Source organism: Delphinapterus leucas, chromosome 5, assembly GCF_059928025.1.
Source record: "Delphinapterus leucas isolate spDelLeu-1000000601 "Yukka" chromosome 5, BTC_Dleu_Yukka2, whole genome shotgun sequence".
Lineage (NCBI taxonomy): Eukaryota > Metazoa > Chordata > Mammalia > Artiodactyla > Monodontidae > Delphinapterus > Delphinapterus leucas.
The window spans coordinates 35,154,578-35,181,582 of NC_143133.1; positions in this window are offsets into that span (position 1 = coordinate 35,154,578).

A 27,005-nucleotide genomic window follows, 5' to 3' on the forward strand; every position below is an offset into this window, starting at 1 on the left:
GAATTTTTAAATGGTAATGCCTTAAACTGGGAATCAGTGCCATTTTTGTTTTAAGTCATTTATTTTTCCCATATTAATCATATATCTTGAGGACAAATAATGCCTAAGATCATTTCTATATCTCCCAGTGCTTGACATATGCCATCCTTGAACATAGGAAATTGTTATACATTTACTGACTCTGTTGCTAATTAACCAATCATATAAACTGTATGCCATAAAAATACAGTGAGAAATGAAAATGTAAGTATTTTTATAGAATTTTGTAAAATTTTATAAATTTTACATATAAAAATTGTAAAATTTTATAAAATATTTTATAAATAGCTGTCTCAAATTTTCATTCATAAATACAAACTTTATTTAGAATATACATGATATAATAAGGTAGAACAGGACAAAGATATTTTGAAAGCAGTAACATCATTTCAACTATATCAAATAACCCCTCACCACACACATACACATACACACAAATACAATTTGAAACCCAAAAGTGAAATAAAGTAAGCAACTATGTCCATATTACAATGGGATAAGATATATATAAAGAGCTCCATCTCTTCTTTTCCAGGACAGACTATCATATTCAGATTCATTTCTAACATTCTCATTAAAATTGTTTTGAGTATGGCTTCAAGAAATATTGCACAGTAAGCATAGCCCCAGAGAAGCCCCCTCCTAATATGTTGATCTATACATTCGATGACTAAAATAGAAATAAATTTGTTAATTAAATGTATAATGTATGTTTGTTTTCTGACTTGAATTGTTTGAATAAATAAAACATTGTGAAAATTAATTTCTACAAATATATATTTCTACATTTAAAAAAAAAGATGTATGTTGGTTCACAAATTGGCCCCCATGCATGGAGGGGAAGGACAGACCAAAGAAAGAGGCAGACCACTCCAGATTGGTAGGTGGCAGGTTTAAAAAACAAGGGAACTTACTTATATCTCAGGCCACCACAAAATGAGAAGATCTCCACAACCACCTGCTAGAATCTTACAAGTTTGTATAGCAGCCTTAACTGCGTTCAGTCCTGTACACCCTTCAGATGGTCTCAACAACACATTGCTCTCTCAAGGCTGCATCCTTGAAAAGGCTCCAGCTATGGGAACAACGAGGAGAATGAGAGGATGAGAACGGAGCTCACGAGTCAGCCACACTGGTCACCTCACCTTGATGACCTCCTCCAACAATGTATATGATCTGGAGTCCTGGAAACAACAGATGAGTAAGTGCTGGGAAGTCATTCTGATTGCCTAATGTTTATCCTAGTCATGATTTACCTGTCATGATTGTGAACACACTCTTTCCTTTTCTCTCTCTTTCACACATACACAGATGGAAGATGTTTGTTTTTATACTTGGACATTCTATATTGCTCTTGATGTGAAAACAAGTCACCAGACAAAGAAGATGCAGAAGAGAGATCAAACTAAATATGACTAAATGGGAAAGAACTACTAATGCCAACCTGAAGGAGCATATCTTTTATTGTGTGTGTGTGAGCTGAGCTGGAGGTGTTCGTGATCCATATTGTTTTATTTTATTATTATTTATTTATTTATTGGCCACAGCACGCAGCTTGCAGGATCTTAGTTCCCCGACCAGGGATCGAACCCATGCTTCCTGCAGTGGAAGGGCAGAGTCTTTTTTTTTTCTAAGCCACACTGCACAGCATATGGAACTTCCCCGACCAGGGATGGAACCTGTGCCCTCTGCCATGGAAGCGCAGAGTCTTAACCACTGGACCACCAGGGAAGTCCCTGGAGGAACATATCTTTGCATGCAAATATAGAGATCTCAAGCATTTTCTGCATCTAAAAATAGACTTACTCACCAAGCAAAATTTATCCTCCTTTACATTGTTTGCTTGCAGGCAGCATGATAGGAAAAAAATACCATAAAAGGACTATAGAATTACTTAGGTAATTTATTTTCAAATTCAAGGAATAATTATTAGTGAAATTAATGAAATCACTAATTTCACAAGAAAAATTTAGAATCAGGGAAATCAACTTCATAATTGGTGTTATATTTATTAGTCCCTTAATTTTTGAAGGCCATTTTATATTGACGCTGAGAACACACAGTCTATGTAATTAAACATGTGAGAGTATCAATTATTTCAACTTGGTTTCATAACTTAAAGCTAAAGGAATTGCAATTTCAATGGATGCTTCTCCTTGGAAATAGTAAATTCTGAGTAATTGTAATAGAGAATATTATAAAGAAAAATGAAAATGTGTGGTTGTTCAAATAATATGATGAAGAAAGAGTGACTTACTAACTATTGAAAAAACACATTTAACAATTTTTGAACAATAATCTACTATAGCATAGTAATTGAGAGTGTGTCTTCTGGTGTCAGGCTGGATTTATGGCCCAACTCATCACTTATTACTGTGTGAACCTGTACAAGTGCACTGCCATTCTGTGTCTCAGTTTATTTCTTATAAGATCAGGATAATTTAGTGCTTAACTCACTGGGTTCTTGTGGGGATTGTGTAAGATAATCTACATAAATAACAACAACAAAAACTTAGTATAGTGTCTGACACAAAGTAGACTCAGTAAGTGATAGCTGCTATGACAATGCCATTGTTTGCTAACAGAGTAAAAGGCAACAGGAAAAAATAAAAGCTAAAACTTTTAAGAGGATGCACAAAATATTGGAGATGCAGGCATATAAATAGCCCTGCTAAAAATAAAGAAGTAAGTTCTAGGAAATGATCTGGAAGGAGCTAATTACAGTGGAAATATTAAGGACGATTTCAGAAAAGAACATAATTTGAGCTGAGAATTGAAATTCAAATAGAATTTCTGTGGTTTATGGAAGTAGTGGAGGAGCGCGGGATGACAAAAATTTCCCAAGACAAAGTAGCCCTAGAGACATAGGGACATCTCAGTAAATGGCACTCTGAGGGGAAAAAAAAAAAAGTAATGTGGTGAATGGAATTTAAGGGCTGTGAACAGACCAGGTGGAAGTTGAAACTGAAATGTGAGATTGAGAAGACCTTCCTTCAGGTAGTCTACTGTGGAATTTTGTTAGTCGTGGTAAAAACTGTACACCCGCTGTTCACCAAAGATTTGCAGTCCCGTCCTGTATTATAGATATAATTTGGAATAGCTGATTTGGGGAAGTTGTTGCCAAGGCAGGGACCCTGCATTTCTGCCCAGTTTGCATATAAGTGGGACCACATGACTAAATCTTAACAAGAGAATTTGAGTGAAAGTGATGTGAGTCACTTCCAGTCCATCACGGCTCAGCACAGATGTGCTTCCTCCACCATCTCTTGCCCAGTTCTTAGCCTGGAAGGGAAGAACCCTGAAGTCCTAGAGATGAGAATGCCAAAGATGACGATGGAAGAAGTTTATCTTCCTACTGGTCCCTGAAACCTGCACGTGTGTGTGTGCGTGTGTGTGTGTGTGTCATGATAGCTATTGTTATCTTACCTAATAATAAAAGTAATTTTGACTTTATTCTCATAGTCTCCTGAATTTTCTAGGAGAAGAACTCAAACAGTATTGTAGAGGTAAGCTGGTTCTGATGTTAGTGAAAACTGTAGAGCCAATAAGCTAAAAGTAGGAAGGCCACTCAGGAATCTATTCCACTAATTCTGACAGAGTTGGGAAGTGTACATTTAGGGAAGTGACATAAGAACAAAAGGGAATATGTACAAAGCCAGCCATTGGAGATAGGACTGATCATGGTAGAACTGGGTGACTGAACCTGAGGAACACGTGAGAAGGAAGACAGGGAAGAAAAATGGAGGTTTCGTGTCTCTGTGACCAGAAAATAAAAGTCACAAGATAGCAAATTTTGGCTTAATTTATGATGTTGGCTAATTATACGTGTTATCAAAAAAAATGACGGGTAGCCTCAAGAGGGAGTGTGATCTCCACTACTCAAATATATGCAAATAATATAATAATATAAATAATATAATAATAAATGACTATTTAGCAAGGGCTTGTAAAGGGGCTTTCCATGAGGAGTGGATTCTTATAAGAATATAACTTCTTAAATTTATTACAATTCAAAGATTTTATAAGTTAGCAGTGATGCTGGGCAATATTCAAAATACAGTATTTCAATAATTTGTAAGAAAAAAATAAGGCAAATTTTAAAGAACAGACATTTATAGAGTACAAATACATTTCATGTATCATTTTTGAAATAAAGATTTTGTTTTAGATCAGAATGTTGCAGCAATTACAAAGGTATTTCAAATAGCATTTATTGAAACAATCTAATTAATAGAACTTTCTTATAATGATGAACAATTATAAATCTTAAATGTAGCAATACATATTTTTATTTTTTTTCCAGAAATAATTACCAAAAGTGTGTTTTTGTGATTTCCATCCAGCGTACAGGTAGTATTTTAGAAGACAATCTAGCACTTACCATTTCTCTCTTTAAGCCCTTCCTCAGTCTTCACAGGGTCTTTGATTTATCCACCTGTGATATTTCATCTGAGGCAGAGCAGCATTTTCTCTGCATTAAATGGTGTCAGGAACTACACAGGTCTGTACGTTATTATTTCTGCAACTGCATGTTCTGTGTCCACTGCTGATTTGCATAGTATCTGCTGTCACTTTGTGCTTTCTCTGTAGTTTTTTTTTGTATTCTTGACAGCTGCTTCAGGAGCACTTTGCCATTGGATTGGCTGTGATGAGGAGAAGATGTGACATGTTCAGATTCTGATGACACAGCAAACTGCAAATTACCCATTGGCAAAATGAAGTCTATTGCTGGCAAATAGTCTCTGGAATCCCATAATAGGCAATCTGGGCACTGCGGTACTACAGCGCAGTAGATGTTGTTGTGTGTAACAGTTCCATTTTCTAGTAGTCAGAGTGGTAATCAGCCATAGCAAGGTATTCATGACTGCCCACTGTAAACAAACACATCCTTTCCTTACTTCAAGAGACTCTGGTGATTTCCCGAACATAGCAGGGTAATGTTGGTTGTTGGCTAGAAGTATTGTCACTATCTTTATAAATTCCACATTTATAAGTCTCAGAAACCTACTTAATTGGTTATCATGGAGTTTCTCCAGCATTGGCTGACAAACACTTCTGAGCTAATAAAAGTATCAATTTTAATAAAATAAACTATATTTTAAATTATACAATTGCACTATTAAGGTGTAACATAACTGCAATTTGTTTCAAAGAATAGAGAGACTTTATAGCAGTCAAGATGGGATGTGAGAAACCTGTTCTTCTCATACCTGGTTGGAAAGCTTTAAAGTCCTGATGGAAATAAATTTAAAGATGTTTTAAACCAAAATGGATATATTTTATTATGTCTTTTAAAACATCTGCTGTAAGTTTCTTGAAGGCAAGGGAGTTGTCCCACCATACCACATCAGAAAATGTATAACATAAAACATAAATAGAATACTGATTTTACATAAAAAATAAATTATACCAAAAAAGTTCTCTTTTATACTATGATGCATTCCAAACCTAGACAATATTCCATTACTGTCAGAGAAAAAGCTTTTAAATACATATATTGAATACCAGTTATAGGTTTCTTCTATGCTAAATCCCTCTTTGAAATTAATAGATTAGAATAACATCCACAAAATCTGAAAGGGCGAGATTCACAAAATTAACAGAATTTTTATGTTGAGATACCACAGCAGAGTTTAAAATTGAAAGGACAAGGTTGATTCAGTGGCATTAATGAGTGGTCTTTGTTGGGGGCAGTGTAGAATACAATGCTCTCAACAAATAGCATGGATGACATTTTTCTACCATAAGTAGTTAATTTAACAGATTCTGTTATTGTGAAAATTGACTAGGTTTATATTGACCTACAAGTCAAAAATCTGTTTTAAGGTATACAGCGTGATGTACTCCCTTTTTAGAAGCCCTGGCACCCAAAAGGCCAATTAGTTCAGCAATTCAAATTTTGACCACAATTGTGCAAACATTCATTAAATTCAACAACATAAATTTGAAAAGGCAAACTTTTTGTTGTGACTGACGTGTGCAAAATTGTGCACTTGAGTTGTGGGGTACTTATCAGTAAATTGGTTGGACAGGAATAAATATATAATTAAGAGAAATTAGTTTAACAGGATAATCATTAAAATCAATTTCAAAAATATAAGATCCAAATAAAGTGGATATGTCCAGAGGAAAGAATAAATTGCATTTCTCTTTTGCAAAACAGGTAGCCATTAGTCCAAAGATTACAAAAATATTAAGACAATGATTTTGTCTTCTTTGCAACTGCAACTTTTTTACTTTTTTTTCCTTACTTATTAGATTTTAGGTCATGTTTGGGATAGTGAATTTAGTGAATAAATGACTCAAAGTGATGTGTTAGGTCGATGATAATTACTTCAGAAACACCAGATGAGCACTGATGAATCCATCTTAGATAAAGAGTATTTCAGTTAACTCTCTGGCGTCCTTAGAAGCACTCAGGACAGAACCCTAGAACCATAAAAAAAGAGGAAGAAGAGAAAGGAAGGAGATGGTCCCTGGTATTTGTAGTCAATGTGCATAGCTGCAGGGTTATAGTGGGTTAGGGAAAATTGTGTATTAGAGAAAACTTGGAGGTAATAAAACGTTATACATTTTAGCTTCAAGGTAGATTAATAGGATAAAAGCTTTAATTATGAATTTACTTCAGTCAGATATCTATTTTTACTCAGAATTGTATGCTGTTTTTAGTTTCATTGGACTTGAGAAATTGGATCAGAGAAATTTCCTGCTTTGGTGGAACACGAGAATCTAAATATAAAGAATTGATGAATCATAACATATAGAAGTAATATAAAATATTTATTCAAATTTTATACAACTATAGGGACCTTAAAACCAATTAAAACCATTATTCTTAAAACTGGAATAATTTATTCTTAAAAACATATGTTAGAAGTGCTGTCATGTATGATACTGTATCTCCCAGGCTCAGTGAGAGTGCAGCTGGTTAACTGCTTTAGATAAAATAAAAACAAATGAAAGTGAACAACAACAAAAAGGCAGCAGAATGAGGGTCTTTTAGTCTGCTTTAAAAAATGCAAACTAGTCGCCACTTTTGGCATTCAAAAATTGGAAGTGCTATGTGACTCCCCACCTCTACCCCTCTGGCTTTGAAAGAGCGTCCTTTGAAAATGAAGGCGATGTTTCTAAATGTGCTAAAATATTTCAGAAATAAATTGTGAAATGAGGGAAGATATAAACATGCTTCTTCAAATTATTGCACCCCAAATTCCAGCTGAAAAAAGTTAAAGATGCTTATAATAGAATGTTGCCTTTAATTTCAGAGGTGTACACTAAGCTATATGGTTCTGTATGTTAATTGTGAATTCAATTGCATTTTTCTTTTTTTTTTTGGCCTTGGCAGTGCCCCGCAGCTTGCAGGATCTTAGTTCTCCGACCAGGGACTGAGCCCTAGCCCTCCGCGGTGAAAGTGACCACAAGGGAATTTCCTCAGTTGCATTTAAAATTGAAGTTAGGAAACATAAAGACGGAAGCTAAAAACTCTTTCTACAACATATTACCTGTGCGAGTTTGGATGAGTAAATTAGACTTTTAAATCACAGCTTTCTCAATGCTAAAGTAGGAAAAATTATAGAACTTACATTTTAGGGTTATTGAGTAAATTAACTCATATAATGTATATAAAATATCTAGCACAGTACTTATATATAAAGATATTAAAAAACATAGGCTATTATTATTAATAGCTTCTGAAATGAATTAATTCTAGTTTAAAATGTGCACCTGTATTATATTACTTTCTTATATTGAATTTCCAGGCAAATAAAAATAGGTATTTTTCATATTTTGTTTATACAACTAATGTTCATAACTAAATTTAATCCTTAGCATTTCAACCTTAAAATTCAACTATAGTTCTCAAATTATAACATTTTAAATCTCCTGACATCATTGTTAACCTGAACCTATTTGATAGATTAACCATTCCACTCTCATTAGAGATTTGCTTAACTGATAAAAAACATTCAATAGAACAGAGCTAATGAAGGAAACTCTGTGACTTGTCACCGAAGGGCTCACCTTAGATTGTCATGACTCCATTTATTTCTCCTTTCTGCAAAGATTTTTAAAAACTTGTTATAAATTCAAGTAATTGCACAATTCCCAGTATTTCTATACCTTTAACGTAAGTATAGATAATTAGATACTTTGCCTTATAAACTGCTGAAATCATTCTTCACATTCCACTCACCAAGTATCCCTGAAAAATGGGAAGTAAGTTACTTCTGCATGGCTTGCTCTCATATTGGTTCCTAGTAATGATGGTTCTGTTTTCTTCTATATGTTTTCATATTCCTTTGTTTAACAAATCTTTATTGAATAACTCCTATGTTTTATTTATGTTAATAAGTGACATGATGGGAAAACTTGTGAACAAGGAAAACATAGGTACTAGAGTTGTCAGCCTGGTAGGGGGTTATGGGCAAGAAGACAATTATAATACAATGTGATAAATTCAATTATAGACCAAATTTATGATGACATATAATTCAGATTATATGTGAGAAGAAGGACAAGTTAGTGAATATTTCCTAGGAAACGTAAAAATTGAATATTTAAGCCAAGACCAGAAAGAGAAATACAATTTAGCCTCATTGAGGAAAAAAGAGTATTCAGCACAGAGGAAATACATTTACAAAAATAGAAGCAAAAGAAAATATGGACTATAATCATAATGAACAGCTTAGCTGTGCCTGGAGTGAAGAGAGGGTCAAGGTAGAGAAAGGAAGAGGCTGGAATTGTGAATCAGCTGGAACATAAGGCACTGTGCAAACTATGGTACCTCTTCTGTCTATAGCTGTTGCAATCAACTTTCCTTGCCCCACCTTTGAGCACTAGAGCAAGATTTGTACATTTCCATGTCACAAGCATATTTTCAAATTCCCATTTATTTTAGTTTTTATTAAGGATTAACTTGTGGTAACAGTCACAAGTTCAGTACATTGGCATATAATGCATTAATTTATTCTTTCATTTGTTTATTCATTTATCCTATATATATATATATATATATATATATGGCTGAATTCTGTCCCCAAAATTCATATATTGAAGGCACTAATCACTCAAAAAAAAGTAATTGAGTTAAAAAGAGGCCTTTAGGTTGGAACTTAATCCAGTCTGACCCGTGCCCTCATAACAAGAGGACATTACAACACACAGAGACACCGGGGATGTGTGCACACACACAGAAAAGCCTATGTGAGGTCACAGTGAGGAAGCGGCCATCTGCAAGGCAAGGAGAGAGGCCTCAGGAGAAACCAAACCAGTCAACACTTTGATATTGGGAATTTCTAACCTCCAAAACTGGAAGAAAATAATATTCTGTTGCTTAAGCCACAAAGTCTATGGTATTTTTGTTACAGCAGTCCTAGGAAACTAGTACAAGATGTGTGTGTGTGTGTGTGTGTGTGCATTTATATATATTTAACTATGTTCTGTTCCCTGCACTGGAGTGTTGGTTAAGAATATAAAGAAAAGGGCTTCCCTGGTGGCACAGTCGTTGAGAGTCCGCCTGCCGATGCAGAGGACACGGGTTCGTGCCCCGGTCCGGGAAGATCCCACATGCCGCGGAGCGGCTGGGCCCGTGAGCCATGGCCGCTGAGCCTGCACTCCCGGAGCCTGTGCTCCGCAACGGGAGAGGCCACAACAGTGAGAGGCCCGCGTACCGGAAAAAAAAAAAAGAACATAAAGAAAAGAAATATTATTTCTTAAATTCTTGAAATTTAAGAATTGAGGGAGAATGTATTAACGAAACAAAAATTACAAAATATTTCTATACAATAATATAGGAATACACATAAAGGAACTGCCAAGGAATTAGCTCAACACAATACGTGGATGTTTCTTGGAGATGGAGATGCTTGGGCAAAATTTTGAAGGAAACTCTGTGTTCAGCAAATGAAAGGGCTGGTTCTACGTAGGAAGATGGCCTTGGCTTTCTGGCTGGTCACAGAAATGTGAGGGCACATGGCAGATTTTATAACCTGCAGTACACAGTGCTGTCAGCACAGGCGTACGCATATTAAGGCGTAATAGGCACTTCTTCGGTGATCTTGAAGTGAACTCTAATTACCTTTTGTCCTTTCTGGGGCTTCAGTTCCAGGATGCCACTTTTTAAATCATTTTTAGTATGCTGATTTTTTCCTTTGTGAAAGAAAGGAAACAAGTTAGCCATGAACTAATCTTGTCCATATCTGTTACCAGTTTCCTTTATATGACCTTTCCCGTGGAGTGGTTCTGGCACTTCTTGGTCCATACTTTTTACTCTAAAGGAATACTTTAAAATATGGCAATTCTTTTTCAGGCTTCAGCCCTTTTCCTGTCCATCAGTTCATGCTGAGGTTCTGCCTCTCAGCTTTTAACTTATTTTAACCTGCTTTAAGTTAATGATTAATACCTACACCAGCTGTTATATACTATCAGTACACACAGTAGCACAAAAACACTTACCCACACTTAGTTATAACACTGTGGGATATTTACTTACCTTTCTTCCCTTTCCCCACATTTGTTTGTCTTTTGGATCAGTTCCTTTATGCTAGGTTTTAGCTTTTTCCCCTTGGATCTATTGTTCTTAAACTTTAGTATGTATCAACATCACCTTGCAGTTATTGTTAAAAATGCAGATTCTCCCCAAATGTTCTACTTCAAAATCTTTGAAGGAGTAGCACATGAAATGGGAAATCATGTCTTAGTTATTAACTGATATGCAGGGCCTTTATTAATAGTACTCAGCAGTAGGTACTTACAACCTTTAATGTGAACACTGTAGCACAATGTTTTTTCCCTGTGTTCTTGAGTCCACCTCTCATGATCACAGAATAAAGAGCAGGGTTTCATTTGTAGACCGATGCCATGAAGAATATTTAACAGAAAGCTCTTGGACCCCTGCTTTTGTAAACCATGTATGCACAAACACTGACTTCTTGTTTTTACACCCTGTATACTACAATTCATGCTTTTCGGTCAGGACAACTTTTGATGGCAAACATTGAAGCAGCCAATCAATTTCTTACATTAGGCTTAGTTTTAAATCTATTGAAAGAGTTAAGGGTCCTATATTAGGACCCTTGGTTTATTTCAAGGTTCTCCCTAGAAATAAACCAATAGGAGATAAACATGGGAAAAGTTTTATGATAAGGAATTGGATCACATAATTATGAGGCTGGTCAAGTCCAAATTTGCAGAATTGATGTCCCAGCTCAAGTCTGAAGGCTGGCAGGCTGTTACAGAACCAGGAAGAGCTGAGGTCCCTGTTTCAAGCAGGAAAATTCTCTTTTGTTTGGGGGATGGTCAGCCTTTTGTTCTATTCAGTCCTTCAACTGATTGGATGAGGCCCACCCACTTGGCTACGTTGCCTGCTTGTCTTTCACCTTCATCGGCTCCTTCCTTCCTTCTATATTTCCCTTTCATTTGAGGGGAAGAGGAGATTTCTTCTTTCTTTTCTTCTTTCTACCCTTACTTGCTCTCCTCTATTTCAATCATCTCTGACTTTATGATTTTCTTCTCTCTTCCCATCTCCTTTTTTTGCTTCCTTCTTTCCTACATAGCCTCTTTCTGTTTCTTTTCATTACGTTCATAAAAAAAGGGAAAGATGATTTACTTCTGGCAAGTTAATTTCTAATACCATTTTAAAGAAAAATATTCATCGCTTATATACATAAGTTGACATTTCAGTTAGTAGTCATACAAATTTATACTATTATCTTCATGTTTCTCACACATTATAAATTAGATTGGTTCTTCCCTTGGATGTGATTTGACTGTAAAACCTCAAATGTTCCAGCAGGGGCTGAGGTTGGGGGTGGGAATAGCTTCTTGCCAAAGTGCCACCCCCTTGTGAATTCCAGGATAAAGCTGTCGTGCGAAGACTCTTCCATCCCTTGAGTGATCTGCTAGGTCAGATTCCCTCATCAAATTTGTCAGTGTAAGTAGGTCTTTACTACTGTTATCAGCTTAAATTCCAGCCCTCTCATCACCATTTAACATTTCTCTGGCATGATTTAAATGGATTTTGACGGTATTCCAATATCAGAGAGCATATTCTGCCAGTATAAAACATGTTCAGTAGCTACAATCACAAAACATCTAAATTTATCCAATTTCATTTCTTGGATGCTTTTTCCCCTCACCCCACATGCCAAACTAAGGCATTTTTCCTACTTAGTGGTACAAACAGGCCCCAAAGTATCCAATCTGAAAACATTAAGATCGATTTAATGTTTTCAACTTTCTTCCCATTACTCTTGTAACTCTGCATCCTCAAATACTCAAGGTAATAGTTTACTAAAATTTGAATGCTGGTTATACTATAAAAGATTTTTTAAATGTTAGGGCTCATGTATCTGTCTTCCAATCACCCAATCATACAGACGAAGAAATGTGATGCAGAGAAGATAAAAGATTTGCCCCAAATCATACTTCTAGAGAGTGGCCAAATTGGTTACAGGCATAAATAGGTTCCAGGCTCTGTTAGTCAACATCAGTATACATTTGAGGGCAGTCCAGATGCTGTTCTAAGTGTTTTGGGGTAGGGATGTTGACCATCTGCTGGATAATATTCATGCTTGTAGATTACTTATCAGCTCAAAAAGAAAGCATCTCTTCTATAAATACATATTCTCGATACTGCAAAATCTCTTTGCCATTCATTTTAGGAAGTTATGGGACATACTGCAGTCAGTCCTCAGAGACACACCATTTCTTGGGGTATCCTAATAGTAAGTTGAACCTTATGAAACCACTGAACTATTTTTTGAGCTAAAAGTTATAAGTTAATATTATCTAATCTGATACTTTGATGACATAGTAAACAGCCTTTGGGAACAAGATAATGCCAAAACCTGTGTAATTTCATTTCCGAAGTGTTAAAGTGGAGGTGGGTGGGAGTGGGTGGAGGAAAATAAGAATTTTGACCAATTGGAAAAGGGAAATAATCTAAAGGGAAACATTTCTTTTGTAAATCTTTCAAAAGAGCATTGCACCCAATGGAGAATAGATAAGAATTAAAATCTAAGCATTACAGATACCTGACAATGTCTCTTTAACACCTTCAGATTGATTCATTTTTCCCTGAGTATCCTGGCTTACTCACTCCATCATATATCCGTAGCTTGACTGACTCCCAATTTTTGTTGATGAAGCATGTGGGAACGAGCTCCATTATCTTTAGTTTCCAGGACTATAAAATATCTAATAAACTTAGCAACCAGAATGCCAAGTACATGCAATGCAGCCAGCTGGTGAAGTCTTGTTGCGTATTAAAGTGAAACTGTGCTTTCATTTTGAAAGGAGGCTTTGGAATCTTTTCTTTCATATGTAATGTCTCTTAGAGTTTTGGATGCATTAATTTAAAACTTCTCATCGTAACAATGGCTTTTCTGTCTGCTGCCACAAAGAGGGAATACAAATCATTATTGAGGCAACTCTTTTGTTACTAACTAGAAAAAAAAATGAAATTTATTATGAGATGAGCAAATTTATAAATTGTGAGGAATTATCTATACAATTAGGAAACAAGTATCTGACAGAGGATATTAAGGGTATTTGAGATGCATAACCAAATGCATAGTATGTTCTCAGATCTATCCCAGTATTTCCAATTCTCTATTTTTGATATGGGTGCATAAATGTTCAAAGTTATCATTTGTGAATGTATAGTTTATGTCACTGCTAATTAACTCATTGTTTTCTTTATTTACCAATTAGTATCCTGATTTATAATAAAAAATTTTTTGAGATGACTCTAACTCAGATAGAAGACCAAAGTGGAATAAAATAATTTGTTAACAGGGCTGAGACAATCTGAATTCATAAATTGAGACACATGAGGAGACATTTTAAAAGCTGTGACCATATGGATTAAATATAAGATATTCAGAATCATACCTTTGTGAGAGAGAAAATGAAGAATAGATTCATAGACAAGAAAGATGCATAGTCCAACTTCTGCCTTCAATTTTTTAGAAATATAAAGGACTTTTTTTTAAACTTCTAAAGTTACTTTGTGATAATCAAGGATTTCCAATCCAGTATTCTTCTCCTATGCGATAGAGACATAAAATTATCAAGGCAAAATTCCTTCGGATTCACTGAAAGCACAGGAGATACAAGTGCTATTTTTCTTCATAAAAAAAAAGATTAAGGCTGGGAGAACTGATTTTTGCAGATGGAAAATTAGAATATTTTCTTGTTGTCCTAGAATTTCCCCCACTGAAGGTGCCCAAGAGGGAATACAACTGCAAAAATTGCAGTAAGTGACAGTGTGTAAATGATAGGCCTGATGCTAGGACATATGGTCCAAAGAAATTAGGGCAATATAGTTTTCTGTTGTGTGTTTGATCATTTGAAGAGAGAAATAGCAAAGAACATGTGATAGTTCTCTGCAGCAGCTGGAGGGTGAAGAGAGACACAAACATCTTGCTCACTGGTATCATAAAAAATATGATTTTTAAGGAAGTAAGTGTTTAGGATGTCTCTGTTTATGTCATGACTGTGAGAACTTGGCTTAATAAGCAAACATTTTTCTCAACCATCATAGGCATGATTTTTGCTGGGTAAGATAACTGTCTAAAATTGATTTTCCTTAAAAAAATGAAAACAGATCATTGCAAATCTAGGAACAATGTTTACATTTAACTTGGAAAGAGAGAGATTGGTGGTAAGGAGTAATCCAGGTATGCAACTCTCAAGAAAGGAAAAAATCCAGTGAGGTGAAACTTAACGATTTTTTAAAAGAAGGAAGAGACACTCCTGAAAGTTGGGAAACAGGACGTGTGTACTGTGTGGAAGTGACAGTGAGAAATGAGTTGAGCTGAAGCCATCCAGATTAAATCCCCTAAAGGAAGAAAAGAAAGACTGAATAAAGATGGAACATTATTATTTAAAACTAAGTCATTATTTATGTGTGGACACATGATGACTATATAGGGATTTGAAATGCAACCGATGGCATGGATCTGAGAGCTGATTTCCAAACGATACCGAAATGTTTAATGTTCATTGAGTGTATGATCTTTAAGAATGAAACCTTAGTTCAGGTTGACCAAAACCCTAAAGGACCTGCCAGATTACCATTCTATATAATGATGCCACAGAGAACTGAAGGTTCTGGTAGCTTCTATGAATACACACGCACCCTGTCACAGAGAGTAGTTTTCTCCAAAGAATAAAATATTGGGGATTAATGTTTGTCCAAGAGGTAAATTAGTGGCTATTCCTTAATGTACATCTTCAAATATGCAACAGAATTAATAGAGCAAAAGTGGTAATTAACTTCCAGGAAATTCACCTTTTTCACAAATGTTAACTTTGGCTTGTTTCTTTATCTTCATGAAATAGAAAAAAGATTTCATATTAAGAAGTATTGGGGGGGTGGAATGAATTGGGAGATTGGGCTTGACATATAGGCACTAATATGTATAAAATAGATAACTAATAAGAACCTGCTGTACAAAAAATAAATAAAATAACATTTTTTAAAAAGAAGTATTAAAACTGGATTTTAGCAATTACTATTAGAGTTGCCAACAGGAACTTTGTTTTTCCCCTCAAGCCTAAAGCCTCTTGGAAATAATTTTTTTTATTTTAAACTTGTATTTAAATCAACAGAAATGGGTAGGAAAGACACTCACTATTTAGAGATTCCAAGAAACAACCTTCTCTCCAATATGTTTTATATATCGCTTTTACATCTGAAACAGACCTCACAGACCCTAAAGATTATACCAACTGAACACTACCAGTCCATGACCTTTAGATGAAGCATATCATCCAAGACATGTAGTCATTTCTTCACAAGAAACTGTAATTTGTATGTTTTCACATAGATATCTGTGCACCAGTAAATCTTCACATCTCCAGCCCTATCCCCAATCCTTTCATGATGTGATTTGCGCTTTTTTTTCTACCAGCATTTCTCAAGAAATGAATTACGCAGTTGCCCTAGTCTCTCAAACTCTGAAATCACATGATTCTGAGATTAACTTCACCTTTCCCCGACTGTGTAACAATTTTACGACATGACCAGAATGCTTGCTGGAATTCTTACTGTCACGTTTGAGGTATAGAAAAAGCACAGAGATTTAAACCATTAGGAGAGAAGGTAGGCTGTGGTATTCATAGCAAGACAGGGTGGTACCGGTAACATTAACAGAGTAAGTTATAGCATCGATTTAGTTGGAAATGGCTCTTCCAATTTCTGTTCTTGTGTAATTTTTTGTCTAGTTTTATTAGGGTTATTCTGGATTTTCTAGGTATTATGAATTGAAGCACTTTCCAACAGAGATCTTGTAATCATGAGCTAGAATCCTTTTGCGATTATCCTAGATATTTTTTCCATCTCCTTACCATTGCTATGCACCACAATTGTTGGTTTTCTCCCCCACTCCTCCCTTTTTGTCAATATGGTGAGAGAATTGCTGTGTAATTTTGTAGAGCTTTATGATTCTAGCTACATATTTTGGAAAAGAACACTCTTTAGTACGGGAGGTAGAATTTCCAGCAATTTTATTTATGTTTATCTTTCATTTTAATAACTTTTTGGTCATTCTTGAGAGAAAAGCATCCCTTTAACATATATTTCATTGTCAGGGGTTTTAGGATGAATATTTTCAGGGTAATTTTCACCTGGTAGCATTTGGAAAATTTTTACAGCCAAAGCGACTTATAAATTCCGAATTAGCTCATTGATCTTGACCACTTTGTGTTTGACAGCTACGTTCAGGCTTGCTACCTAGGTATTATCTCTAAGTAATTAAACCACTAGTCTTGCATTGTTAGATTTTTTTTTTAATATATAGAGAGTAGATTATAAAAGAGCTCCGATAGCTAAAATTGTTCATACTCTTGAACTGGCGTTACCCAAAGTGTGCTCCTTATCTTGGGCAATAGTTACTTGCAGGGGGAAAATGCTGGCAAGAGGGCAGCAGAAGAGGCATTTAGTGGATCAAGAAGGCCGAGAAACACAATGCAAAACCGATGTCTTCTCAAAGTCTCGAAAGTGCTAAAATTCATTCTGGTCATCTCAAGGGGTTTATGATATGACATATATTCCCAAAGAAAATCACAGTATCATCCTCTTAAATTTAATGGAAGCTTTCATTATGCTAATATTTACAGGAATATATTTTGGAAAGCACAGTTTTGGTCAGTTTCCTTACTTAGGCTAGAAATCATCTCTTGCTTTCTACGTTTTCTCACTGTACTTATTTGTTTACCATGCAAAGGATATTTCTCTTTCGGATCCATCTAAAGCTGTCTGTAGGCGAGACTACGAGTACACCAGCTTCTTCTCTGGATTGCCTTCTTTCGATATCTGCCCATTTGGTGCTTGCCCCTCCGGGCCTCTTCTTAAGTCAGCTAAGCCTCTGATGCCAGCCTGTACTCTGGGCTTACTCTTGCCACAGTCCCTTGCCTCTGTCTACATCTGCTGAGCTATCAGTTTTTTTTGCTTCAGAGCACAACGCCATGCTGCCAGCTCTTATGGACCCGGAAGATGTTTATGGAGATGTTTATGGAGATATGGAGGGTTATGCAGAACCCTCTCTCTTCTTCTGTGTCAGAAGACAAGGGCACTCACTTTTCTTGTTGGACTCAAGGCCGCGTTTCTAGTTGGATTTTTAACTTAGAGGCTATGCCAGAATGACTGCTAAAATGGGAAGTCTGAGGCATCAGTCTAGCTAGTAAATATATGTATATATATTTGACTGTGCAAATCAATGAATCTCTTTAAATCTATCTTTATTCAAAGAATATATTTGAGCACCTTTTTTGTGTTATTCCTAAGATAGGTTTTGTGGGTGGAATGACTGTGATGTTCACTCTGGCATCTTGAATTAATAAATTCCTAAGGAACGGGGATGTACAATACCTCGGTAGAACAATGAGAAGATGATTTGGGGGAAAGTATGATCTTAAGATATTCATTTCAAAAATGATTTTTGTGGGGAAAGAGTTAAGCTATATCTTCTTGGGAATTACCATACATGATTATATTTACCTAATAGACTGAATGCAAGCTTAGAAAATTAGTAAAGAAATGGCATTTTAAAAGTATTTGGAAAGTATTTGATGCTTCTAAAGGAACATGATAATAGTTCTTATGATGAGAATCAGAATTTCATTGAATTTTCACATATTTTATTATGCACCACAGTGTTGTCTCATTTTAAATTACCTGTGTATTTGTTTTATTGGGCTGCTGTGAGAAAGTATTACAACCTGAGTGGCTTAAAACTACAGAACTGTCTTTTCTCACAGTGCTGGAGGCTAGAAATCTGAAATCACAGTGTTGACAGGACTGTGCCCTCTCTGAGGTTACTGGGAAGAGTCTGTTCCATGCCTTCCTCTTAGCTTCTGGTGACTTCTGACAATACTTAGAGTCCCTTGGCTTCAGTTTTATCACTCCAATTTCTGCTTTCATCTTCATATGGCCTCCCGTGTGTGTGTGTGTGTGTGTGTGTGTGTGTGTGTGTGTGTCCATGTCCAAATTTCCCTCTTCTTTGAAGGACACTAAGTATATTGGATTTAAGCCCATCCTTCTTCAGGATGACCTCATTTTAACTTGATTACATCTGTAAAGACTTTATTTCCAAATAAGGTCATATTCACAGGTTTCAAATAGACAAGTATTTGGAGCGAAGGGCACTATCCAACCTAGAACAGTAAGTGTGGCATGTTTTAATCAAAGAGCAAAAGCGCCAGCGAAATAGTTAGTGTAGAAAGTTAGCAGGAATATTTTAAGTCAATACAATGATTTTCTTTCATAGTTTTGCTTTTGATCCCAATATGAGGATATTCTTTTTAATAAAATTATTCATATAACTTACTTATATTTAACCTTCCACTCTCTCTCTAGAATTAAAGCCCCAAGATTGTAGGATTTTTTTTCTCTTTCTTAAAAGCAAAAACCCCTAAAGTGTTTTACTTATTACAGTGATTGAAAAACTATTAGTTGAATTAATTAATTATCAAAAATTCCCAAAATGATTTTGTAAATATTACCTCTATTTCTATTTTATTCTTTTTACTCTTATGTTCCTTTAATGTTGCCTTTCATTTGTATTTTGTCATGTGAGTCATGTTTTATTTGCTTATTTTCTCTTGTATTTTGGAAAGTGACTTTAACCTTTCCTAAAAAGATTCTAACTAAATTTTCCAGATGATCAAAATGCAGAAATAAATAATAATTTTACTTTCCACTATGAAAGAGGGAGAATTAAAGCCCCCACTTTCTCCAAATTCTCATGTTTTCTTAATTTATTCTAGAAAAATAAATCTAAATTATGGTTGTGATTATATATTATATAATTATATGTTAATATAATATGATTATATTAGTATAATCTAAAAGATATAACTGTATTAAGTAATTACTACAGGCTCTGGCATTTAACTTTATAGCCGGAGTTGCAGCAATTATTTGAATTTATATCTAAGTAGGTAATTGGTATTAGCACTCTCCAACAGCTCTTATTCTACAGAGTTCCTGTTCTCTTGGCTTCTTAAATTTTATTGATCACTTGATCACTGGTAGGCCAGAAGGTATCCTCTAAATATTTTATTCAGAAAAACTAACACAGGAATACATATTCTTTACCATATTTGTAAACACCTTTCAGTAAATTTTGCATAGTTATGAATGACAACTTGGCTGGGTATAGAATTTTATGTTCGCAGTCCTTCCTTTGTGCCTTTGTAAAAATGATTTTATATGAAATCCACTTTTATATGTAAAGTCTAAGAGAAGCCTTTTTTTGAAGTAACTTGTTTTCAGCTTTGGATATTTGGTTGTTTTTCTATATCTGTCAAATTGAAAATTATGACTAGGATCTGTGTAATTTTATGTCTTTTAATATTGTTTTCTCTTTTTTCAGGAATGTAGTAGGCTTTTTAAAAAAAATCCTTACTAAGGGAAAATTTTAAAATTATCTTTCTATGTAATAGTTCTTATATAATTCTGACTTTTAAATTACCTTTTTATGTAATAGTTCTTATATAATTTCTTATAACATAAGTTAATTATTTATTCTCTGTATTTATATCTATGGCATCCCTTTAATATGTGTGGGCTTGATTTTTTTGTACATTCTGAAACATCTCTCTCTTTCTAAGAACTTAGTTTTTTGGGTTTTTTTGAAATTATTTATTCACTAACAAATTAGTTTCAACATAGTGCTCAACGATAAATAGTGCTCTTCAAAAATTATACAAATAGAATTCTTTTTAAAAATAGAAAAGAACATTGTTCATGTGTGTAAACCAAAATCTTTAGATAAACAATTTTATATGGATTAAGAAAATACAAGCAAAATACAATACAGTCATACCTCGTTTTATGGCACTGTACTTTATTGTGCTTCCCAGATATTGCATGTTTTTTTTACAAAATGAAGGTTTGTGGCAACCCTGTGGCAAACAAGTCTGTTGGGCACCATTTTTCCAACAGCGTTTGCTCACTTCGTGTCTCTGTGTCACATTTTGGTAACTCTGGCAATATTTTAAACTCTTTCACTTTTATTATATTTATTATGATGATCTGTGATCAGTGATCTTTGATGTTATTTTTGTAATTGTTTGGGGCGCCATGGACGGTGCCCATGTAGGACCTTGAACTCGATGAATACTGTGTGTTTTCTGACTGCTTTACTGACCAGCCATTTCCCCTTCTCTCTCCATCTCTTTGGGCCTCCCTATTCCCAGAGATACAGCACTTTTGAAATTAGGCCAATTAATAACCCCTAGGTGTTCAAGTGAAAGGAAGAGTCACATGTCTCTCACACTAAATCAAAACCTGGAAATGAGGGAATTTCCCTGGCAGTCCAGTGGTTAGGACTCTTTGGCCCTTTCACTACCGAAGGTGTGGGTTGGATCCCTGATCAGGGAAATAAGATCCCACAAGCCACACGGCACGGCCAAAAAAAAAAAAAAAGTAGAAAAACAAAACCCTGGAAAAGATTAAGCTTAACGAGGAAGACATATCAAAAGCCGAGACAGGCTGAAAGCTAGGCCTCCATGCACCAGTTAGCCAAGTTGTGAATGTAAAACTCTTGAAGGAAACTAAAAGTGCTACTCCAGTGAACACACAAATGATAAGAAAGTGAAGCAGCATTATTGCTGATATGGAGAAGGTTTTAGTGGTGTGGATAGAAGATCAAACCAGCCACAGCATTCCCTTAAGCCAAAGCCTAATCCAGAACAAGGCCCTAACTCATCAATTCTTTGAAGGCAGAGAGACGTGAAGAAGCTACAGAAGAAAAGTTTGAAGCTAGCAGAGATTGGAAGAACTTAGTTTTAATGTCACTACCAAAAGAATTATTTCCTGATTGTCCTAGTCAATAATATATCTTCATGGAGGAAGGTGAGTAGGTGTAACGAGCAATAGAATTATTTTTATAGCATAGTGAAACATTTTTTCTCACTATTAATTGTATATGGAAAGTCTTCCATACATATGCATGCAGCCACAGGCTTGACCAGGAATGTTTGAACAGCTTGGGCCTACTCTAATGTCAGCTGGACACATGCACAGCTTCAGCCAGTAACATGCTTGGCCCAGTCATATCCACAATCTCAGGCTAGCAGAACCAAGCAGTTGGCTCTTACCTGTTTGCTTGCCTTTAAGAAGTCACTTCCGCTAATAATGCAAACGGGTGTGGGTATCACCCAACATTCCAAATAGAAAGGTTGTTGATTCTCACAGCTTTTCAGTCCTGATAGAAACACCACACTGAGCTGAGAGAATGGCACAGACCCGTACTGCTCTTCTCCATGGTTCAGCAGTTGTTCAAGAATAAGCACTTCTCCATTTCTATTCCTTTGGCTAATTTCCAGAGCATTGAAATAATAGCTTCTGTCAATTTTGTGACAACATATAGTTGCTTTTTGGAGAAAGAACTTACCGATCTCCTCAGTTAAAGTAAGAAGTCTTGACTTTTTAAATTTGTCTATATTTTGCACCAAAATGAACAAAACAAAAACTAATCCAAATATATCTTCATGGAGGAAGTTGAGTAGTTGTGAAGAGCAATAGAATTATTTTTATAGTGTAGTGAGTTTTTGTTGTTGTCCCCAAATATCAACCATTTAAAATGAATTTTAAATTCTAGATGCCTACCTTATAAAAATAGTACAAATGTAAACTTTGCTGAAAATTCATGACAACATGGAAAGGGGCAAATTGGTATATAAAAGGAATACTGTGAAAATATGGAGGAGTTGAGGATTAAAGCTAAAAATTAAAAGATTGAATCTAGGTAACATGCAAGAAAATGTTGAAGATTGTCTATACTCATAAAAATAGAATTTTATACATTAGAACACAAGGGTGTTATACAGATCACTGAGACATTACAGGAAATGGGAACTAAAGCACAAAGAAAGATGAAATGTGAAAATTATACTCAATAAGCCACTAGTAATAGTGAGTATACATGTTTTGAAAGGCAATGACAGCATCTTTCCAAGAAAAAAATATTGTTAAAAGCATACACGGTCATATTTGAATCTGTGCCATAAAGAAAACTTTTAGAGAGAGTTGACAATCACTGGGAAATGATAAAAAGAAAGGATTTAGGAATCAATGTTAAATCTAATGCTATCTAAGAAGAATAAATGACATTGACCCCAAAGACTCTAAAATAGCAGCAATGTTGAAACAAATAAATATATAGTGTTTGGAAGAGGACTTGAATTAATGAGAAAAGACGGGAGAGCTTTGTGTTTTCTGTATTTTTAAGGAACTGGCTGAAATAAACTAATGTATAACTTTTTAAAATTTCTCAACGAGAATAAATGTAAATATGATAAAAATTAAAGAAGTGTTATAACAGAATATCTGGAATTGTACCTAGAAGTCTTGAAACGACACATACCAAAGTGAAAGAAAGTTCATGTTTAATTATACCTGAACATGCATACAGGGAAATAAAACAGTATGGCTTTGGGGTTTTTCTCCCCTATTACTGTTCTGTAAAATACAAAGAGATGATTAGAAAACTTAAGTGTTATATTACCATTTGAAGCAACAAAACAAATGTTTGTAAAGTATATTCTATATTCTTTGAAACACGCTAACTACTCACTAAAGACAGTGGATACGAGGGATTGACAGCCTTACAAAGGATTATTGTGAAATCTGAAAAAAAATAATGCTTAGGTCTGTAATTACATCAGGACTGATTTGTAGGTATCAGCTAAGAATAATTTTCTAGTGTAACATGAATAAAGAATAATTTTCTAGTGTAACATGAATATTACATAAATATCTTTAAAACTCGTATATTAGCTAAACAAATAGCAAATGTGGAAAGTAGGTTTTCCTAAACTGTGCATATAGTCATCAGTACTCTTATTACCTCTTGAAATGGCACAGGCTATTACGAAATGCTCTCTTTCCAGTCCAAACTAAAAGACTATTCACTGGACATGGAATTCCAGAAGAGCTGCTAAGTGATAATGGAGCCCAATTTACGTCACTGAAGCTCCAAAGCTTTCTTAGCTCAAATGGAGTGAAATACATTCATTTTGCACTACACAGCCTAGCTGCTAATGGCCTCATCCAGCACTTTGGACAGTTGTTCATGTAACTACTTTTTGCTTGAAAGTGAGGGGGCTGTACAGTGCAACAGCAGCTGCCTAATGCTCAGTTGTCCTTCTATTGTGTCGAGGGTTTTCACTTACCCTTAGATGAACTTCCCACTCGGTTACTTCTGGTCAAAGACAAGCACTGCCTTTTTTAATTTCAGACAACCAGAAAGATGAATAAGATCTTTCAGAGCAAGATGATTTGGAGGAGAAGGCATTAAAACATGGGCCATGGGAACACATTTTCAAACTGCTCCTTTAATATTTGTTGTTCTCGGTGCCTAAGGAAAAATAAGACTATGCTTCCTAATAATAAAAAGTGAAGGCATAAATGAAGAGATGCAAACGAGAGAAACAAACAAAGGGGAAAACATATTTTCATAATAATGGATACCCATTTTCTTATCTGGTACTTTCAGATATCGGTATATTGTATGTGTAATTTAGAAGTCAAGTGTCTTAATTCAGCAAGAGGTCATGGATAGGACTCCAAATGAGGTTAGCGGAGTTTACCTAGAGGGAAGAGTTAATGATCCACTAGGATATGTAAAAAAATCCTGAAAGTTTTATTTTCTTCCATTTTTATTATTTTTTGCATTTCTTTTGTATTTTAAGTGAAATGTACATGCTGAATTAATGTAGTTAACACCTGCATGTAATTTACAAATAAATCAGTACACATACTGGGGGTAAATACTGAATTCGATTTTTACTTATAAAGACATGAAACGTTGGAGATTATCAGTCTAGTGGAATGATCTATGAGGTCATAATCAGAAGACCTAAGTCCTAATACCATCATGGCCTTGATTTATTCAGTAATCTTGGTCCCATTGTTGAATTTTTTGTGCCCCAAATGCTTTATCTCTAAAGCAGGGATAATAAATATCTTCTTTGCATGTTTTCTTATGTTGCTATTATTGTGAGAATAATGATATAAATCATGAAAAACCTTTTTAAAAGTTATAAAAAATATAAAATACATATACATTAATTTTGAATGGATTTTCTACTTGAAAAATACTGCTTTGTTGGTGTGTATGTGAGTTAATCATTTATTCATTTTATTTATTTAAAAAGAATTATAAATCTTTCAGTCAACTATAAAAGATATAATATTAGCTGAGGTACACTGACGCACAATTCCAGCTATAAGAGGACCCTGAAAAGTCAAAGTAAGACAAATGGGAGATTTGTTCTAACTTAAAATGGAAGATTAGTTACTTAAGGTTACCAGACAGAAGAATCTAGCCCCAAAATGAAGCTCAAAGAAGGCAGATTGACAAGGGAAATAATAAAAAGAAGGTTTCATTTCAGAAGAATGGCCTATCCTGATGGTTTTTGATGACGTGGAAATAGTATTCTGGTAATCAAGACAGGATAAACCAGGCCTTTCACAATCTCATGGCTCTTAACAGAGTAGTGGTAGGATTGAACATGGATGTCTAAGCAGAACTTTGAATGTGTAAGAAAATAAACACAAATTTTACAAGAAGAAACAGTCCACATCTACTTTATGTTTTCTTTTGTGCTTTGGTTTAATATGTTAATTAACCATAGGTTGTGATCCATAAAATGATAAACATCTTTATCCTCTTGGAAGTAATATTTTGATTATAACATTTGTATGGTAATTTTTGGACTGTAAGAAGTTGTCTAATTCTAAATCACTAAGTTGGATTGGTTTCTCTGTGATTAGGAGAGTCATAACGTAAGTTATAACCTAAACAAAGCAACTAACAAGCCCTGATAGAATATGTCCCCACTATTGACAAAGAAAAATGTATGGCTATCATAATCCTTAATAAATAGAAACCATACTTCTTTGGATTTTGAAATTAATTTAAAAATTAGGAAAAAATTATTCATATGGTCAATGACTTTCAGATTGTTAAAGTTTTATTGAGTGTCCAACATGCTTAAGGCAACGTCTTCAGATAGGAGTGTATGAAAGGGAACAGGACTTGTATGAGGAGCTTCTAAAATGAACCTTGCATCATTTGGAATTTTCCTTCTTTTTCTCTGCTTTGTAATAGTTTATATAGCATCAGTATTATTTACCTTAAAAACTTTAAAGAACTAATTCAAAAAAATGTCTGGTCTTAGAAATATATTTGATGATGTATATCTATTTCTCTATTATTATCATTGGGCAACAGTTGGTGATAACGAATTATCCACTGTTTGGTCATTAAAGTGGTTTCACATTTTCAATATTATAAAAAATGGAGTTGCTACCATTGACTGAAAACAAATTAGAAATGAAAAACATAAATCCACAAAATGAAATTAGAAAGATTCAAAGATATAAAGAGAAATCTTTATAGATGCATGAAGGTGGCTACAAACTCTCCAATGACCATGGTCCACTTGGATTTGAAATCCAGAAAACATTACAGTCATTTCTCTAACAGGAGAAGCTATTAGTTATATAAAGCTTGAGCCTATATAAAATCCTATGAGGGATTTTGAATTTTTAAAATAAAGGCACCTATGTCTATCTGATCCATATTTCTGTACCTTCAATCTGTGAACACTGTTGTTTCAGAGATTGCCAATTTCCTTGGCCAATATTCATTCCCTTTTCATTGATATAAATAAGCATTGTGATCAAGTACACGGGTCACCCAGCTATGCATTTTCAGTCTCCTTTCTTGCCAGCTAGGGTCACATGACCAATTCTGGCCAATGGTATATGAGCAGAATTGAAGTGTGCAACCTCTGAATCACACCTATAAAATAGTGCTTCTTTCACCACTTCTATGGGTTATAAACTGGACATTGTGACTAATTTCAAGCAGGCTGATGAGGGAATAGCCTAGGGATGTCAGAGCCAAAGAAATGGAAGAGTTTTGTGTCCCTGATACCTCTGAGTATCTTGCCAACCCTAAATCACCTGCCTGGAGAGTTTCATCACAAAGAAATTCCTGTTTATCTTGTTTAAGCCACTGTACTTTAGGATACCTTGTCACCATGACATAGCATTTATCCTAATACAACTTTTGCTGAAGGTACACTGAAGGACACACAAGAACTCAGTTTTTTTTTGTTTTTTTTTTTTTGTTTTTTTTGGGCAGTACGCGGGCCTCTCACTGTCGTGGCCTCTCCCGTTGCAGAGCACAGGCTCCGGACGCGCAGGCTTAGCGGCCATGGCTCACGGGACCAGCCGCTCCGCGGCATGTGGGATCTTCCCGGACCGGGGCACAAACCCATGTCCCCTGCATCGACAGGCAGACTCTCAACCACTGCGCCACCAGGGAAGCCCAAGAACTCAGTTTTAATAAGATGGAAAATGTGGTTTCTAACTAATTTGCTAAGATTTTTGAGCATGTTTTTCCATAGTAGCCAATTAAGGGTCAACAGCACTTCAGAATTAG